Below are 14,355 nucleotides of genomic sequence, written 5' to 3' on the forward strand. Positions count from 1 at the left end.
GGGGGGGTCATAGGTTCTTAAAATAAGAAAGGATCATGAATGACTCAAGAAATACCTATAGGATGGGAAGATGAAAAGAATGAGAAAAGAAAGTTTATAAAGGTTGCATGGGGGGGGGGTGGTGGCGTTTTCCTTTACTGCAGCATGTAGTCCTCTCTCCTGCTTTTCATTTCTGCTTCTCTAACAGGGATGTGTGTGTGTGTGTGTGTGTGTGTGTGTGTGTGTGTGACAGTGTGGGGTCAGGTTCAACTCCTCTGGCGTGGATTTAGGCAGGATCTAGTCAGTTTGGGATGTAACTTTGGGAGGCCAGGCTCCTTTGCTCTTTCCTTATGGTGAGATTTTTTTTTTTCATAATTTTTATTTTTCTAAATACCAAAAAACACCAAACAAACACAAACATTTCTATTTTTATCATTCCATTCTACATATATAGTCAGTAATTCACAATATTATCACATCGTTGCATAGTCATCATCATGATCATTTCTTGAAACATTTGCATCTATTCAGAAAAAGAAATAAAATGAAAGCAGAAAAAAAAATTATACATACCATACCCCTTACCCCTCCCTTTCATTGATCACTAGCATTTCAAACTAAATTTATTTTAACATTTGTTCCCCCTATTATTCATTTTTATTCCGTATGTTTTACTCTTCTGTTGACAAGGTGGATAAAAGGAGCATCCAACACAAGGTTTTCACAATCACACAGTCACATTGTGAATGCTATTTCATTTTACAATCATCTTCAAGAAACATGGCTCCTGGAAAACAGCACCACATTTTCAGGCAGTTCCCTCCAGCCTCTCCATTACATCTTGAATAACAAGGTGATATCTACTTATTGCGTAAGAATAACCTCCAGGCTGTGCTACATTGCGTTCTCTCATTTAAGCACCAGCCAATTAAAATAAAAAAAAAAAAGAATAACCTCCAGGATAACCTCTTGACTCTGGAATCTCTCAGCCATTGACACTTTATTTTGTCTCATTTCACTCTTCCCCCTTTTGGTCGAGAAGGTTTTCTCAATCCCTTAATGCTGGGTCTCAGCTCATTCTAGAGTTTTTCTGTCTCACGTTGCCAGGAAGGTCCACACCCCTGGGAGTCATGTCCCACATAGACAGGGGGAGGGTGGTGAGTTTGCTTGTTGTGTTGGCTGGAGAGAGAGGCCACATCTGAGCAACAAAAGAGGTTCTCTTGGGGGTGACTCTTAGGCCTAATTTTAAGTAGGCTTAGCCTATCCCTTGTGGGGTTAAGTTTCCTATGAACAAACCCCAAGACTGGGGGCTCAGTCTATAGCTTTGGTTGTCTGCACTGCTTGTGAGAATATTAAGGATTCAACTTGGGGAAGTTGAATTTTCCCCCTTCTCATATGGTGAGATTTTTAATAGGATATTTGTCTGAGCGTCAAACCTTGGCTGGTTCAGGAATTGCATCCTCATTTTACCCCACATTGTGCATTCTTAATTTCATAATTTAGAGCTGGGAGAGCTCGTAAAACTCCTCTATGCACCCATTTTATGGATGAGGGAACTGAGACCTGAAGTGAAACAATCGAGGTCGTACAGCATCCGTTAGAACAGGATCACGCCTCACTTTGTCAATATGGTTTTATTGGAACACAATCATCCCCGTTCATTAAGTATGATTTATGTCAGTTAGAGGGCAGAGTGGAGTAGTTTTGACAGAGAAGACATGGCCCAGAAAGCTGAAAAAATGTACTATCTGCCTCTTTACAGTAAAAGTTTGCCAATTCCTGCTTTAGATCTCAGGCTTCCTGATTCTATGATGAATTCATTTTACTTCAACCAATATTCAAAATACATTCTGCTGTGCTGGGCTTTAAAGATATAATAAATATACCACAGTCAAGCAGAAATGGGTTCTGCATCCTGGGATCTCAATTACTTCTATGCCACCACCTTTCTAAATTGGAAGTTGAAAACTACAATTCTGTATCTTTAATAAATATTATTAAGCACCTACTATAATCCAGGCACTGTTCTAGGCTTTGGGAATCTCTCAGTAAACAGAAAGCGTGTAAGTCCCTGTCTTCATACAGTAATCATTTGGCAAGAGGAAGTGGACAGTAAACAGTATTAAAAAAAAAAAAGACCACTCATTCTTCTTTATCTTAAAATACACATTAAGAAATGATGGGAATTGTAACTCCGTGACCTGCTATGCCAGAGACCTGGGTTATTCCCGGTGCCTGCCCATGCAAAAAAAAAAAAAAAGAGAGAGAGAGAGATTGGACGAGGGGCTCAAGACCACTTAGAACTGAAGCAGGTCTATACAAAAATGGAACACAGTACAATGATTTCACCTTCTGAGGGAAATGACAAAATTAGAACAAAATTTCACAAGTCTTTCATGTCTATAATAAAATACATTAATGCATAATTATCAAAAGTATAAAACCTGGATTTGTTCCTCTCAGGGTTAAAAGAAACTACCAAACCTCTGGTTAGTGCATTTACTTTTATCAGCCTTCTCTGTTTAGCAGCACATAAGTACAAGTAAATCCATAACTAGTATTTTACCATAAGAACTATACTTCTCAGTTTAAACTAGTGGCATGCCTTTTGCCCACACTTGTATACATTTTATTTCCATCATAAGAAACTTAAGACCTCTCTAGCGATCCATTCTTCTTTGCAAGTGTTACATTTCAGAAAGCATTGAAAGAGTTTGTAATCAACATATTACATAAAAAAAATTTTGGCTGGGCCACAGTGGCTCAGCAGGCCGAGTTCTCGCCTGCCATGCTGGAGACCTGGGTTCGATTCCCGGTGCCTACCCATGCCAAAAAAAAAAGAATGAATCTTTTCTAGGACTGTGGCTTGGCGGACCAAGTAAATGGTATTTTTAATTAATTTCCCTTCCTCAGATAAAGATCTGCCCCTGGTCACAGAGTTAGGGATGGACAGAGCTGGGATTTGAACCCAAGTCTGATGGACGGACATGGAGACACATTTTATAATATTTTGTACCCAGGCAGAAAAGCTCATCATTTCTCTCTCATTTAGTCCCAAATCACTGATCATTAAGGAAAGCTGGGCCAACCAATCAGGTGAAAAGGCCCCAGTCCAAATGAAGGGCTGGAACACCTCCCAGCCTCCTCAAGCCTGGGCTCCTAAATCAGCAACTCCATGCCACTCCCCAGGGAATATCCTGCCTGCTTGTGATGTGTTTGATTGTTTAAATGAACGCCTGTCAGGCACAGAACCTGCCAATGTGACAGAAGTTTATTTACTTTTCCCTTTGAGACTTCAAAGCAGCAAGCAGAAGAGGAAGTGTTAAATTTTCATGTCACAGGTGAGGAAGGGAGGAAGAGAAAATGAAAAAGTGAGAAGGATCCCCAGAAGCATAATTTTACTCAATTTTTTTTTTTTTTTTTTTGCACGAGCAGGCGCCGGGAATCGAACCCGGGTCTCTGGCATGGCAGGCGAGAACTCTGCCACTGAACCACGGTGGCACTGCCCACTTCTGCTTAATTTTAGCACATAATTGGACATAGGTATTGAGCAATGCAATGGAATATCATTTGGCTGCCAAAAGGAATGAAATCCTCACGCTGATGCTGATAGGAAATACCTAGGGTAAGCAAATTCATAGAAACAGAGGGTTAATTAGTGCTTATCAGAGGGGCTGGGGAGAGGGAAATGGGGAGTTATTTTATAATGAATACAGTTTCTGTTTGGGGTGATGAAAAGTTTTTGATACTGGATGGTGGTGGTGGTGCTAGCACAACATTGTAATGGAATCAATGCCACTGTCTTTTGCACTTAAATATGGTTAAGATGGAAATTTTCATGTTTTACAAATATGTTGTCACAACAAAATTTTTTTAAAGTATCTTGGGAATCATTTCCTTGGCTCTAACTTCAGAGACCCTTCCCCTCTCTCTTTGCAGACATCATCAAGGAGAGATGGCGTAATATATGGGTGCATATCAGCATTTATTGGGTGACAAAGTGCTCTATCACAAGACTTTCATAATTGCTTTTTAACTGGAGGGTGCAAATGGTTGCTGTTTTATTACTCTGGAAAACTCACCTACACAAACCACTGCATTCTTCAATAATGCTTTCCACGCTTCAGCAAAGAACCTGAAATGAACCCATCCCCGCATTACTATCTGCGCTCAGAGAATATTTTGAAGCCAGCCCCTAGGTGAGAAGGCTGTGCTGGCTTGGACAGGCGCTTAGAGCTGGCACCCTAGCCTCCCTGCCAGCTGTATCCCCAGCTCCCAAACTAAGCCCGGTTGCAAGAGGCACTGAATCAATAGTGACGGAAGAAATGCATAAAGCCCTGGCCTGATGGAGTTTACAGCTTCCCAAGTGAGGCAAATATGTAAATCTATTTTTTTTTTTTTTTTAACGCACGAGGGATGTTGGGGCTGTGATGGGGGAAACTTCCAGGTGGAGCAAGACAGCAACCAAGGTTTAGCAGCTGGGGCATAACTGGGGGCGGGGTGGGGTAGGGTTGCTCAGTTAGAGGAGGAAGAGTGACACACTCACTGGCAAATTTGCATGGAAAATGCTCAATCCCTGCCCAGCCCCACTTTAACTGCTCCCATCCCCCACCCCATAAGTCCTGCTTAACACCCCCCCCTCCTCCCCCCATCCCTGCTTCCCCCAGGCGCTGCTGTACCCAGAAAGCCCTTTCAGTTCTGCTTTCTGCTGGCTTAGCTGGAGGCAAGGATGGGCCAGGCACCCTCCACCCACTTTGCCTCTCCATCCGGAAGGACTGAGTCAACAGCCCTTTCCCAGAATCCACCCCAAGTTCTTCGCACACCTGCAGCCCCGACCGTTCCCAGGAATGAGGTGGGGCAGAAGGAGAGGGTAAGGTGTGTGTCCAGAGAGATGGGAGAGCCTTAGGAGCAATGTTCCTTAGCCTTGACTGTGCAGAGTCATCCCTGGGAGAGCTCGTCTGCACAGATAGCTGAGCCCTGGCCTCCCACCCCAAGAGCTGACTCAGGAGGTGAGGCTGAGAGTCAACAGTTCCCCCAACTCCCGGGCAATGCTGGGGCGCAGGCTTCTTGGGGCGCCCTGCCATAGGTGCAGCCAGGAGGAAATTGCCAGGGGAGAGAGAATAAATACAGCCAGGGCTCCCCAAGTGCCAGCCTCTGGGCTCAGAGTATTATGTGAATAATCTCTTAATCCGCACCCAGCCCTGTGAGCTGGCACCCTTGTCTTCCCTGTTTAACTGACAAGGTTTAGAAAAGGGTCCCAGCACTTGTCCAAAGTCATATAGGTTGGAAATGAGATTTAAACCCCAACTGTCTGACTCCGCTGCCTGCACTATTCAGAGAAATCCCAAAGGAATAAATGTCCATGGAATGGCTGTGATGTCCTATGAGTGATGACTAGAGAATATGGGCAAAAAATAAAAATTGCACCCATGCACCCACATGCTTATGGGCGGAGAGAAGGTGTACGGAAAGCACCGGACCCAACTGAATCTCAGGGAAACTTAACTTTTGCACCAACCAAGATAAATAGTAGTGAGAAAGGAATAATGAAAGGATGGCACACATCTCCTTCTCCGCTTTGTATTTATCCTAAATGTCTACATTTAATCTCAGAATTCCCTCGCTTAAAGCTTTTTTACTCTGCTGTTGTCCCACCCCTTCCTCACGGATCTCAGCAGCGGTCTGCCCCAAATCTCTCATAAATAATCTTTCCGAATCATTTGTCTTTGTTATTTATTCATGGAAAAGTGTAGTAGACAGGTACTTATTATGAATTAACTCAAATTCCTATACTGCTGGACAAGGAAAACAGAAGGCACGTTAAAACAGGATCGTGGAGTTAATGGAACAACTTGGTACAAACAGCCTTCAGCGCTGGACAGGGGAAAAATTTATGAACAGAATTGTTCTTGCTGAACGTTAGGCATGCTGAAATGAAATGACCTTGTGGAATTTAAGTATTTATAACCAATGCAACTCAAAGTAAAGGCAACAATCTGTTTTAAACCCTTCACCAAATCGTTTCCACGTTGGAGGATCTTGAGGAAATATTAACCCAAACTATTTTCTCTCCTAAGGTGAAAGCCCTTTGCGTGTGGTACAAGGTTAAAGCATTAGCTTGCGATTTCATTCCTCATGGTGTCTTCCTCATTTTTGTACATTTCGAATCAGACCCAAAAGATAGTTTGATGTGGTTAAATAATCTGGTGTCTGGATTAAGAACTCCAAAATGAGACTCAGGATGGAAATTTTTCCCCCCTAAATTGCCCTAACTTTTCAGCCTAGAGATTCTCCGGACACCCAAAAACCTAATCTTGCGTGCTTCTGCTAATTCTGCCTTACGTACCTGCTCAGAGGGTTTATTTTACAAGCAGGCTCTTGGTGTAAAGACAGCCTTGAAACCTAGAGGCTGTAATTCATGTCCCAGTTCAGTTCTCCTGGAGCAAAGGAGACTTGGCTACAGTGACTTGACTCTCTTTGTGTGTGTTTTAGTGTTACTTTTCTAACGCTTTCCCTGAACCCTGATGAGTTCCATGCCTGGAGGAGTTAGGGAACAATATATTCAGGCAATTCTGTTTTCCTTATATAACCTGAATAAAGATGTTCTTATCTGCCCTTGCTCTCCCAGAGCTCAGAGACTTGTTCAGTCTCAGGATCTTGCAACAGTGCACTTTCATGAGTGGTGTTTTCTCCAGCTCTTCCTCTAAGCGTCAGAAAGAACTCGAAAACGCTGGCTTCCTGTCTTCAGCACAGGCCCTTTCTCACACCATTTGATGTCTTCCTTGTTTTCACTCTGGAATTACTGACCTTTCCCTACTCCATGGACCATCCCACCTGCCTCTATTTTCAATTCCCTCATACATATGTCAGTTGTTACCTAAGTTTTACCCTTTGAAGAAAAAAACAGTTTTCCAACAAAAGCACTAGATACATTCTTTAAGACCCCCTTGCATATACTATTTTTTATATATGTTAAATATATAAAGAGTTTATATCTTACATTTTCCTCAAAAGTCGGAGGGGGCAATCAGCCCCAAAAGTCTAACCAGCCTTGTCAAAAGAAATGAGAGGTAATCTGATTTTAAATTTTCTAGTAGCCACATCAAAAGAACAGTAAAAATAAGCAAGTAAAATAATTTTAGTAGAATATTTTATTTAGCCTGGTATGACCAAAATATTATCAAACATGTTGTCAATATTTCAATATTATGAGGATATCTTCATTCTTTTTCACACAAAATCTCATAATCCACTGTGTACATTACAATGACAGCACATGTCAATTTGAACTTGCCACATTTCAAGTGTTCAAGAGACTCATGTGATTGGCGGCTACCATATTGAATAGTGCAGAGCTAACACTCACCAAAAACAGATGAAATCAATCACATAATCCATACACATAATGGATGAAACTTTGAAGAATACTATTATTTGGCTGTTCCTTCAACATCTTCCTTGAAAGCAGACCAACGGTTTTATACATCTCTGGATACCTTACCTAATACCCACTCAGTACAATGAATGAATGAGTGAATGAATGAATTGCTAATTTACTTACATGACTCTCTTTGGGGATTGGATCATGCCCCCCCAAAGGCATGTTCAGGTCCTAACTCCTGGTCCTGTGAGGACGGACTCATTTGTAAATAGGATCTTTGAAGAGCTTATTAAGATGAGGCTAAATTGAACCAGGGACCCAATCCAATGTGGCTGATGTCCTTAGAAGCAGAGGAAATTCGGGCTTTGAGATCCAAGACACAGGAAAAGACAGAAAGAGACAGACGGCCATGTGACAGAGGCAGACATTGATTGATTGCCAGCAAGGACCACAGAACACTGGAGACTTTGGAGAAGGCATGGCCTGTTAAATACCTTCTTTTTAACTTTCCAGCCTCCAACCTGTGAACCAATAAACTCCTGTTGTTTAAGCCAACCAGTTTGTGTTGTTATGGTAGCCTTAGCAAACCAAAACGCACCTTAAATTATTCCATTTAAAAAATACCATTTAAACATTAAAGCCTTTTTAATTAACAAGTTTGTTTGTTTTTTAATTTTAAAATAAGCTCTAGTTTTAAGGAGTTGAGTTGAAAAAGGTAAAAGGGCTTCATATGGCAGACGTTTCCCTGTAACCTCAGACATGCAAATGTCACCAAAAGCTAATGCTGCAGACTTGTCAAATGTTGACTCCAGAAAGTAAATGTGTCACTAAACCACAGTTAGTTGAAACATCCAGCCAAAGCAAAGTTGTTCAGTAACAGCTGAACCAACCCCATTTTGGGGGGGGAAAGGAGGAGCCTCTGGAGAACCCTGCCCCACGCTGTTTCCTCAGCAGAGACGCTGGCCTGGCGTTACCGCTCACACCCCACAATTCCTTTGTTCATTCATATTTTTCTATCGCTTGACGGTTTTCTAGGGTGCACTGCCTCATTCTTTATCCACAGCAGCCTCCGAGGTAAGTGGAGGGGAAGTCAGCCCTCCTCAGTGCTTCCTCTCCCTGAGAGCTTTTGCAAACATCTCCTTCAACTAGGTCTCCTCCTTCTTCCAATAACCTCCTTAACCCCAGAGCATCAAGGTGGCGAGACCTGAAATGGTCTTGTCTGAAGCTAGACGGTTCCGTGAAGAAGAGCTGACCTCGTCCTCTGTAGCCTTGCCTCAGCTCCCAGCTCCAAGCCTCCAGGACTGTTTCCTCAGTGCACAGATCCTGCTGCTTAAATCATCAACTTGAAGCTTCATGTGCTATTTCTCCAGGTGGTATTGGGCTGGGTGAAGATTTCTTTCCTTTCTTTAACATGATGACGTCCTAATTCTCGCCCTAACTGGGTGAGCTGGATGGTTGCTCCATTTAACGTGCGTTTCCTTTGTTGGTTCTGACTCATGCTCACTTACATTACACTTTGAACTCAGCCCGTGTTATCTGCTCCCTCAATCACTAAAAACCATCCAAATCCTTTCTGACCTGGAAAGCTGCACCCGTCTCTCTAAAATCAGCTATTGAACAACAGAATTAGGAGCACAAGACTATCGCATTCCTGCCCAAATCACCCAAATACAATATAGGATGAAGATAGACGTCCAGTTCACTCATTCATTCATTCACTCATTATAAACTGCCTCATCGAGCATCCTGTATAGAAAAGGTTCCATAGACGTAACAAGCTGTAAAAGATGTGGCAAGATAAATGCCATATTGGAAGAAATTTTCACGGACCTCTGCCCTCCAAGTTTTGGAGTAGTGAGGGTGTTACATTGTGAGGTCATCCATTCATTGGGTAGTTTTGTGTCAGACAATAAATAAGTAAAATATCAGAGGACGTTAGATAGCAGCGAGTGCTCAGAAAGAATAAATCAGAGAAGGGCGATTTATTTTAAATACACTTATTCTAATTTATTTTAAATTCTATTTAAAGGAAGTGACTTTTTAAAAAATTTATTATAGCAGTTGAAGATTTACAGAAAACTGCAGAAAGTTCCAAGTTCGTATATACCCTCCCAACAGACCTCCACACGTAGATACACATGCAGATGTCCCCATGATTACAGAAATCTGAATGAAAGGGCAGATTGAACTTACTTGGAACTCTAGAAGACAACGGAGACTGGGGAAAGACTCCACAAATGCAAAATCAAAGGGAAAAAAAAAAGCTAGGAGAGGGACACAGACCTGGCAGTCCCAGCCCAGTCCCTCATTGCGGGTATACCTAAACGAAAAATCAGGTGTCTTGAGCATTGATGCCATCTGGCTCCCAGAGTCAGGATCCCTTACTATGGAAGTTACCAGAGACAGAAAAGCTGCACAAAAAGGTGAAACAGCCGCTGTAAGGCAGGGCGGATGCAAGGCGGCCCAGCGCACAGGAGAGCAGGTGAGCAAATCAAGGACACCGAGAGGAAATGTTGCATAAAAGCAAAGAGAACATCCCAGGACTCCCAAAGGAGGAGCAGAGGAAAGGAAATCTTCTCCTGGAGAGGAAAGCAGTTGCATGTAATTGAGTGATCTCAAAAGTTACTGTGCAGGCCCAGGGCGAGATGCAGGTGTGGAAAGACCTGAGAAAATCTGAATCCTTAAATTCAGGTGGCTCTAAAGAGTTAAGTATTAACTGAACCGAGCATTGGAGAAGAGCCTCAACACACAATCTACACCAAAACCCTAGAGGGAGAAACTGACTTCCAGAGCTGCCCATCAAAGCCACCAAATGCCCAGACAGCATCAAAAGATCACAAGCCATACTAAGAAATGGGCAGAGATGGCCATTCAGGGAACAAGGGGAAACTTCAGAGGGAACACAGACAGTGGAACAACTCATGGAAGATGTTTGATCAAATCTCCTAAATCACTTCAAGGCCCTAAAGGAAACTATGGATAGAAATAAATGAAAAATGGATATAGAGCTAGGACATAAAGAAGACAATGCAGGAACAAAAAAGGACAATTAGAAAACTTAAAGAGAGACGTGACAGAGCTTACATGGATGAAACACACAATAATGGAGGTTAAAAATACAAGTGCTAAAGGGAGTTCTTGAGGTTGAAGAGCATGTTCCAAAAAGAGCAAGGCAGCCAGTGTGCAGAGGGGAGGACAGGAGGGAGACTATGGGAGATGAGCTACTCTAACTGAGAACTTGTCCTCTCATGCCCCTACACCTCCACAGCCTGTGGGGTCCTTGACTGTGAAGAATGGGGAACCTAAAAGGCATCACCCACGGTGATGGCCAGAGATATCAAGGGTTTGCAGGTCCAGCTGGAGGGAGGTGCCATCTCCAATTCAGGACTACCCACCCCTGAGGCTAGACCACAGGAGACCAGAGGTCACTTACCATTTCTTAACCAGCTCTGAGTGTCCATCCCTCATCTGGAGGGCTTAGCACATGTGTCTCAGTTCCCAATGGCTGCTGCATCAAGGCCCCACAAACGGGGTGGCTTAAAACAGCAGTCACGTATGCCTCATACTTGTGGAGGCTGGAAGTCCTAAATGAAGGACTGTGGGCAAGGCCGTGCTTCCATGAAGTCTGGAATGTGCTGGCGGTAGCTTGCTGGCAATCTGTGGCATCCCTTGGCTTGTGGCATAACTCAGTCTCTACCTTGGTCCTGCGGCTCTCTTCTCTCCCTTGTCTGTCTGTGTTTAAATGTCCTCTCCTTGTAAGGGCATCAGTGCATTGGTTGGGTTGGGGTTCACCCTAACCCAGTTTGGGTTAATAACTAATTAATATTGGTGATCTAACCTAATAACATCATCAAAGAGCCTATTTCCAAATAGGTTTATATTCACAAGTCAGGAGATTAGCTCTTGAACAGATCTTTGGGGGTTGGGGGTGTGGCACAGTTCAATCCTCAACGTGGTGGCTCCTCTGCAGATGTTGATCTTTATTGTGATGACTTGAGCACATGGATTTTTCCATGAGCCTAACATTGTGCTTCTCGAGCCTCTCTCCGTCTGACCCACAGCAGCATATGAGAGGGATGGGCTCCTTCTCCCACATGGAGCCGTGAGACACCTGCTCTACCAGGAGATGGAGGGGTCAGGATTGAAGTCAAGGCCACAGGTGCAGATGTGGTGCAGGTGGAATTCCATAATTCTGTAAAGGGGACCTCCATCTCCTAATCTGAGAACTGGGTGGAGGGAGTTCATGGAAGGAACTCATACATACTAAGTGCATCAGGTCAGGTCTTCTAGGAAGCAGATGTCAAGACAGAATTAGTCACGCAAGCAATTCTTTTTTTAGAGAAAATGGAGAACGAGCTAGAGAAGGTAGGGAGCACTGCCTGGCCCAGAAGGAAAAGAGTGGAAGGAAGGAAGGTCAGGTTGGAAGAAACCGATACTATAGCACAGTTGCAGCCCAGCCGATAGAGAGCCCCCAAGGTCATCTGGGATCTGGCCTGCCTCAGTGTCCCTGCTGTGCTCATCATCAGCTGGGAGACATGGCTGGACCAGTGGATTCCACTTGCTGTGGTTGGAGGTGTGAGAGGTGCGTTTCCATGACCCCACAGTCCACTCCAGGCTGTGCATCTGCTTCCTCCCGTGGTTTCAGGTCGCAGCTCCTCGTCATGCCATGGGTTCTTTCTTCCTAAGAGGAGGTGGAAAAGAAACAAGTTAGTGGAACGAAGCCCAGCCCCATGGCTGCAGTGGACCTGGAGACTCATTGTCTCAGTTTGCCTGGCTGTTGTGACAAATACCACACAGTGGGTTTGTCTAACAACTGCACTGTATTGGCTCATGGTTTTGAAGCTAAAATCAAGGCTTATGGGTTTGACACCGAAACCAAGGCATCAGCAAGGCTTGCTTTCCTCCTGGGTGTGCAGCGTCCTCGGGCAGGCTGCCAGCAGCGTTGCATTCCTCGGGTTGCGTCTTGCCTCCTGTCACATGATGATGTCCTCTCCTTTCATCTGCTCTTCTGGTTTCCATTGACTTCTGGCTTCTTCCTGTGTGGCCTTCTCTGAGCTCTGGCTTCCAGTTTCTTTCCTCTATAAGGCCTCCAGAAACATGGATTAAAATCCACCCTCCTTCAGTCAGGCCACATCTTAACTAAAAATAACGTCTTTAAGAGGTCCTTTTTACGATGGGTTCACACACACAAGAATGGATTAAGAGTTTAAAACATGTCTTTATGGGGGTGCATATATTAAATCAACCCCACTCCTCCTCTGCCTCTTCCACTGTCTGGTCTGAGTCCCCTCACCTCCCCACTCACCTGGGCAGGTGTTGGTGGCTTACCTGGTGGGGTGACCCAAGCCACACCTCTGAAGGGTCTGAACCGGGGTCCTCATTCCCTTTTCAGGCTAGGGTGATGAGAGTGGGGCAGGGGCACCCAGAGGACCCCAAGTGAATGCCTGCACTCCCCACGGGTCCCTCCATGCTCCCTGGTGTCGCAGCAGCCCCACCTTGTCCTGCTGATCAGTGTGTCCAGCCCCTGCCCAAGGTGGTGACTCCTCTCTCACCTGCTGGCCCCTGGACACAAGGGGTCCAAGGTGCCTGATAGTGGCCATAACGTGCATTTCCATGGAAACTTTAGCATCACCAGAGGGCTCCCTTTGAGAACCAGTCCCTCCAGCCCTATAGAGAACTGAAGTTGCAGGGACAGGATGTGTGAAATTCCCTAGGGTATCACTTGGGGTTATGGGGAGTCCTCGCCTGCTTGCACCCCTTGTTCCTGGGTCCGTGTCTCAGTGTCCCAGTTCTTCCCCCACGGGACCCTGAACTTCACGGGAGCTGAGCCTTCTAGTAACTCTGGAGCTCTAACGGGGAGACCAGGACCCCTGTGGGATCCTGGCTGTGCCCAGTCATTGGCCAGAAGCAGCAGCCTGTGGGAAGCACTGCCTTGCAGGGATGTGGTGATGGATTCGGGAACACTGTACCTAGGTCCTGGTGGGAAGTCTGCCAGGCACCTTTTCACGGTTTCCTCACTAATAGTCTGTGATGTGCACACTCTTTCTTCCCTATCATTTTTAAGGATGTTTCACAGCATGCCTGGGAGACAGATGACTTATTTACTGGGATTCTTACTTTTCTGAGCCTCATTTCCCTCACCTGTGGGACCTACTCCATTAGGACAAAATGGGATGACATATGACTTTCCCAAAGTTAATTTAGAAGCTGGTGCAACTGGTCAAAGTGATTCTAGTCTTCATATGGAAGTGAAGAGTTTTGCAATTACCAAGAAGCTTTTGAGAAAGGTTGGTATGTGATGGAATCTTGACCTACTTAAAACTTACAATGAAGTTGTTGCAATTAAAACAATAGAATTCTAAAAGTAAACATAAATGGAAAAAAAAAGTAAGAATCTAATTTTAGATACACAATTTTACATAGGTATTTAATATATATTGAGGTTCCATTTCGAGGCAGTAGGAAAAGGATAAATTACACAATAAGTAAGGACTCTACTTCATTCCAGATATAGCTAAGAGAAATTGAAGTTTAGTAGGTTATAGGGTCAGGATTGGAATGAGGCAAGAAAGACACTTAGAGCACAAAATTCAAGGAGGGATCCTCTGACGCAAGTGCTCTAGGTGTGTCTGAGATGCCTCGCTTGCCTCACCCTAACTCCATCTCTGGCAAGTGACGATGTAGTCAAAGGATCTCACTCCAGGATTGTTGGCAATAGAAAGTACTTGGGAACATCCTAAATGTCCCATCAATAGGAGAATGAATAAATAAATGATGGTAGATCCAAACCATGGATTACTATCACTATTAAAAAAAGATAAGGCAAGGGTGGTGCAAGGGTGGCTTAGTGGTAGAATTCTCACCTGCATTGCAGGAGACCCGGGTTCGATTCCTGGAACCTGCATATGCCAAAAAATAAAAAAGATAAACAAGCATGGCAATATGCCCATAATATATTAAGTGAAGATGAGAAGTTGCAGGTCAATATTTAGTAT

Source organism: Tamandua tetradactyla, chromosome 25 (genome assembly GCF_023851605.1).
Source record: "Tamandua tetradactyla isolate mTamTet1 chromosome 25, mTamTet1.pri, whole genome shotgun sequence".
Lineage (NCBI taxonomy): Eukaryota > Metazoa > Chordata > Mammalia > Pilosa > Myrmecophagidae > Tamandua > Tamandua tetradactyla.